The 6000-nt window shown below is 37.8% G+C and overlaps 1 non-coding gene across 1 annotated transcript; it reads left to right on the forward strand.

Annotated features, from left to right (window-relative positions):
* The first annotated feature begins 4514 nt into the window (after window positions 1-4514).
* LOC145957615 (small nucleolar RNA R71) lies at window positions 4515-4621 on the forward strand. Its single transcript, XR_014433658.1, has one exon. It is a non-coding gene; the product is annotated as a small nucleolar RNA R71 (small nucleolar RNA).
* Window positions 4622-6000: the final 1379 nt, after the last annotated feature.

Genomic DNA, 6000 nt, shown 5'->3' on the forward strand with positions numbered 1-6000 from the left:
AACATCAAATAACCCCAAACTTGAACTTTTGTTTGTCCTCAAACAATAATTAGCACTTTGAAAAAAAAATCATCAAGAATTAACTGAGCATTTAAAATCTTCACTCTTAGTCTCACAAGGTCCAATTAGAATCTTAATCTTTCATTACTAGCGCCAACTCTTAGTTTCTAAGAGTTTCATGATGTCAAATCTTGTAAAGCTCATTAGTCAAACGAAGATAATTTAACAGAAATAATTTTTCAATGCTTGTGACACAAATAGGGGTAATATTTTTATTTTTGTTTTTGTCTCACCTAAAACATTTCCCCAGTAGCCAATCAGTGTAGAGAGGATGATAATTTCAAGAACACGTAGCCTCAAAGGGGGTCTAGCTATTTTACTAAACAATTCCCCAGTAGCTAATTAGTTCCCTTAGTTTTCTAAGGTTAAGAATATTCTCCCTCTAACCTATGACCTCAAAGGGGTGCTAGGTGATTTTTTTTTTTTTTTTTATTACCCCCCAAAAGCTTTTAAGCACGAATTAAAAAGAATTTATCTTCAAGAGACTATTTTTATAATTCTCGATCATTTCAAGTCTCAATACTAAGAACCAAGTGCTAGCCACAAAACCAGCTAATTTTTCAACCTTTTGTTCTGAGACTTCAAGATTCAATTCATCACATTCAGTATTTTCAAAGACGAACAATTTCATTAAAAATATTTACTTTTCAAACACAAATTCAAGCTGGGATTAACTGAATATGTATATATGCATGATTTTTTTATTTTTTATTTTTTTATTTTTTTACTTTGCATGAATGAATGAATGAAATGCGTACATCCTCCTAACCCCAAACTTAAAGATTTGCTTGTCCCGAAGCAAAGAGCTAATGAATGCATGATAGATTATTTTGACAAAATTATAAAATGCATGAATATGCAACCAACCCACAACAGAAAGGAATGCTTGTCCCTAAGCATCAGAGTAAAATAAGGAATAAGAAAGATCTCACTGTGGTGGAAAATCATCTGGATACCGTTGAATGTGCCATTGATACATTTGATCAACCATGTAATTATAATGCTGCTGGCGTTCATCCATTTGTTTCAGCCGGTTATCCATTGATTGAATAGCTGCCAGGATAGCAGCATTGTCCACCTCAGGTCCAGGATGTAGAGGGGGTTGTTCAGGAGCTGCTTCCTCATCTGCAGGAGCCGCTTCCTCAGCTGCTGGAGGTAGGTCCTCTAATGGCTCCAGTGGAAACTGCCGTGTAGCCCGGTTCTTCACGGTGTATGTTGGATTTGGTAACTGGTGGTGCACTCCCGACTGGGTTACTACAAAGTAGTATTTATCATCTTCATCTTTCGCAATGCAGTTCATAGAAGAGCAGGTAGCAAAATTAATAGTACGGCTTCCAGGGAGTGATTCTAACTGGTCCAGCCAAGCGTGATAGCCAAGGTGTTTGGCTATAGTGGTAATGAGGCCGCCATTCACAATCGCACCGTGGCTGGTATTGGAAATACTCTGGAACTGTCGTGCCAAATGACTGCCAGAATCAATAGGCTCCTCTCTGTTTTCCATCATAGCCCATAAAAGTAAAAGGTCGCTCAAACGAACCTTTCCTTCAGAATCACCTCGGGCCAAAACAGTAGAGGCAATAAAGCGGTGCATAATACGGATGGCGGGATGGCGGAAAGCAGAGGAATTACATTTTCCAGCGACCCAATTGCTTGTACCTGTCAAACTATACCAAAAAGAACCAGGGTTGAAAGAACTTGGGGTTCTCGTGCTCCCTCCAGTGGGAAATCCAAAAATATTATTGAACTGAGCCAGGGTTAATTCGTGTTCTTGGTTAAACATACGGAAAGAAATCAAACCTTCAGAACAATTTGGCCCAGATAATATTTCCGTGTGGAGAGAGCTCAAGAACTCAAGAACTAGTCGAGGATAAACAACATCATTATGCACGGTAGCAAAGGTTGTCCACCCAATGTTAGTTAACATGAAATTGATATCAGCACGTAAACCCAACTTACGAATAAATGGGAAGTCGAGATACCTGGTAGGATGGATAGTGCGGAAGCGTAATACCTCGTTCCGCTCACGCTGTTCATCGTTCCGATAGAACCTCGGAGGAAGGTGCGGAATTTCACTTGCTTCTTCCTCGTAACTGTGGGTATCGGAAGCGGTGGAGGACGAACCAACGGTACGGGTGCGCTTGGGAGCCATGGATGAACGGAAGGAGTGAATGTGGGAGGAAGAGGGAAGAAGAGGGAGAAGAAGTGAGAAGCTAGGGTTTGGGAGAGAAGAAAAGAGAGAATGGGCAGAGTTCGTAAGTTTGAGAGAAGTGAGAATGTAAAAGGAGGGGGAAAAATATATAAGGGAAAGGGGAATTTCAAAAATCACGGGTTGTATCTGTTGAGCCTCAGCAGGGAATCACGGGCGTGATTGGAAATCACGGCCGTGATTCTCTTTGTGAGTTTTCAAAAATTCAAACAGAGGAGATCACGCCCGTGATTTATAATCACGGTCGTGATTCTCTCTGGAGTTTTCCAAAAAAATTTCCAGAGAAGATCACGCCCGTGATTTAGAGTCACGGTCGTGATTCTCTCTGGAACTCTGAATTTTTTTTTTTTTTTTTTTTTTTTTTTTTTGGAATAAAATTAATGAAATGCGTACATCCTCCTAACCCCAATCTGTTGAAGACTCAAGAAGACTTTCTACTAGAGGATCTTTTTCTTTACACGGGGGACTTGAATCGATCAAGCAAGCATAATTAGGTTGAATCCCCTCAATATCTATGTGCTTTCCTCCAACTAGAAAATTCTCCAAGGGATCCCTCAAAATAGATCTCATGACTTCTTCCTCCATGTCTTTAGGCAATATATCAACCCTGCAGCAAATATTTTCAAGAGAAGGTTGTCTAACAGATTTAGCAATATTAAATTCCATTGTTTCATCATTAATGGATAAGGACAATTTTCCATGTTTGACATCTACTATCACGCCTGCTGTAGCCAAAAATGGTCTACCTAGTATGATTGGTATTTGTTCGTCCTCTTCCATTTCTAAAACAACAAAATCTCCCGGAATTAAAAATTTACCTATCTTAACTGGAACATCTTCTAAAATTCCTATGGGATATTTTATAGATCTATCTGCTAACTGGATTGACATTGCTGTAGGCTTTAATTCTCCCATATCTAATTTCTTGCAAATTGATAAAGGCATTAAACTGATACTTGCCCCAAGGTCACATAAGGCTTTTTCAAACCTTAGATTTCCAATGAGACAAGGTATAGAGAAACTACCAGGATCCTTAAGTTTTTTGGGCAAATTATGATGGATCAATGTAACAGTCTCTCTATCATCCAATTTCCTTCGGTTAGCTAAAAGATCCTTAAGAAATTTAGCATATGTAGGCATCTGTTGTAGAGCTTCTACAAATGGAATGTTTACATACACTTGTTTGATCATATTTAAAAATTTTTCAAATTGTCTATCAAGTTTAGTCCTGGCTAACCTTTGAGGAAAAGGACTTGGGGGGTGATAAACAGTTTGAGGCTTTGATGAAGATACTTTTTCTTTTTCTAATCTCTCTTTTTCAGGTTTTTCAACCATAGGAGAAGCGTCTTCATCAATCTCAATATTATCATTTTGATTAGACACAGGTCTGTCTAATTTCTTCCCACTCCTTAAAGTAACAGCATTAACATTTTCAGCTGGGTTTGCAACTGTTTTACCTGGGAACTTACCTGGAGAATTGTTTGAACTAGGCATCAACTGTGCAATTTGATTTTCCAGCATCTTGTTGTGGAGAGTAATATTCTCAACCTTGACAGCAAGGTTTTGAATAGAATTTGCCATTGAATCATTGGTCTGTTTTTGATTAGTGACAAAATTCTCCATAAGGTTTTCTAATCTTGAAACACTTTGTTGAATTGAGGGTGTCTGTACTGGATTTCCTTCCCCATTAATGAAGTGATTGGACGGACGGAAATTAGGTTGCTGATTGCTAGTTCCTTGAACTGGGTTATTCTTCCAAGAAAAGTTAGGATGATTCTTCCAACCAGGGTTGTATGTGTTGGAATATGGATTACTCTTCTCTCTTCGAGGAGTGTCATAGAAATTATGAGAAGCTACCACCTGTTCAGTAGTATCTTCTTTTTCTCCAGTAAAAATTGAGGTACAATCTACTGCAGTGTGCCCTTGTTCCCTACAAAGGTCACATACTTGATTTGTAGCCACTGAATTAACCTTAGCTTTTTCCATCTTGTCTAATCTTTGATTAAGAGTATCAAATTTTGCTAAGAGTAACTCAATATTGTTCACTTCATATCGCCCCGGAGTTCCTTTCCTTGCTGTGACTTCTCTTTCACTGTATTGGCTGTGATTTGAGGCTACATTTTCCAAAATAATCATGCAGTCATTAATAGGTTTCCCCATGAAAGATCCTCCAGCTGCTGAGTCTAATATCATGGTGCTTTGTTGGTCCAATCCTTCAAAGAAAAATTGGATGGTAAGCCAACGGTTGAAGCCATGTTGTGGGCATGCTTGAAGATATCCTTTGAACCGCTCCCATGCTTCATAAATAGTCTCTCCAGTGCCTTGTTGGAAATTAGTGATTTTCTTCCTCAATTCTTTAGTTTTAGAAGGAGGAAAGAATTTCTCTAGAAAAGCTCTTTCACATAATTCCCAAGTTGCTATCTTTTCTCTAGGCACTGTTCTTAGCCACACCTTTGCCTTATCTCTCAAGGTGAGTGAGAATAAGCGGAGTCGCATTCCATCAGAAACTTCATCATCAAATTGCTGGGTCTCACAGATTTCCAAGAACCCCTCTAAGTGGTCATTAGGATCTTCTGATGGTAGTCCTCCAAAGGTGTTCTGTTTGAGCATATTCACCAGAGAAGCTGGTACAGTAGCTCTAGTTCGCATCTCCCCTCCAGGTATCCCACGAGCTACGGGTGCAGAGTAATCCCGAAGCGGTAAATTATCTCGTTGTGCAGCCATGTCAAATTCTCTAGAAAGGTTTCTTTTCCTTCTCAGGAGAGTTCTTTCAATCTCAGGATCAAGTGGTGTTGGTTTCCCAAGACGTAGAGATCTCTTTTGCATTAATCCTAAGGCACTGCAAAAAAAAAGAAAGTGACCCGTGAAATCTGAATTGGAGAAGTAAACACTAAAAAAAAAAAATTTATTTATTAAATATTTTTTTTTTTTTAAAAAAAAAAAATCGAATTAAAATAATTGTAATTTAAATCAAGAGACGTAGTCCCCGGCAACGGCGCCAAAAACTTGTTGTGTGGAAAACCGCAAGTGTACGGTTGTCGTCAAGTAATAAATATCGAATCACAGGGACTACGTGTTTGACCTAGAATTACTAGTATTTTAATTTGAATTTTAAAACAGATGGAATTTCTGTTTTGAGATGATAAGATCAGATTTGAAGGTAAAAGAGATAGTAATGCAATTAATGAATAAGATAAAACTTTAAGATAAGATAAGGAGATTTCCGGGAATCTAGGGTTCGCACAAAGAGTTCCAACATTATTGAATTATTATTTTCATTAATTAATTCTATTCCATCTTGAAGGTAGTCTTAACCTAATTTAATCCTTGCACCTTCTCAGGCTACGAGGACGTGTTTAATTAAAATTAATCCCTACTCTCGTGGTAATTGCGTTCAATTAAACCCGTTAAGATCTTTGTTAATCTATTGCTCCTCGAAAGCTTAAATCTACTCTCGTGATTTAACACTCAAGTCTATTCCTTTAGGTTCCGATAATTAGGTTCTCCTCTCAGTTCATCCCTAATTATCTATGATTATGAAAATTAAGATTAATTGTTTATCATAATTATAATCAAGTTCTCCTCTCAGTTCATCCTTAATTAATGTTATTATGAAAACAATAATATTAAAGTTCATATATAAAATATAAAAGAACAGATCAAGAATTGGAATAAAATTAAGAAACTGAATAATGCATTAATAAAGAGGTTCTCAGAGGCTAAGCCCTGATCCC

Source organism: Cajanus cajan, chromosome 4 (genome assembly GCF_000230855.2).
Source record: "Cajanus cajan strain Asha chromosome 4, NIPB_CcT2T_4, whole genome shotgun sequence".
Classification (NCBI taxonomy): domain Eukaryota; kingdom Viridiplantae; phylum Streptophyta; class Magnoliopsida; order Fabales; family Fabaceae; genus Cajanus; species Cajanus cajan.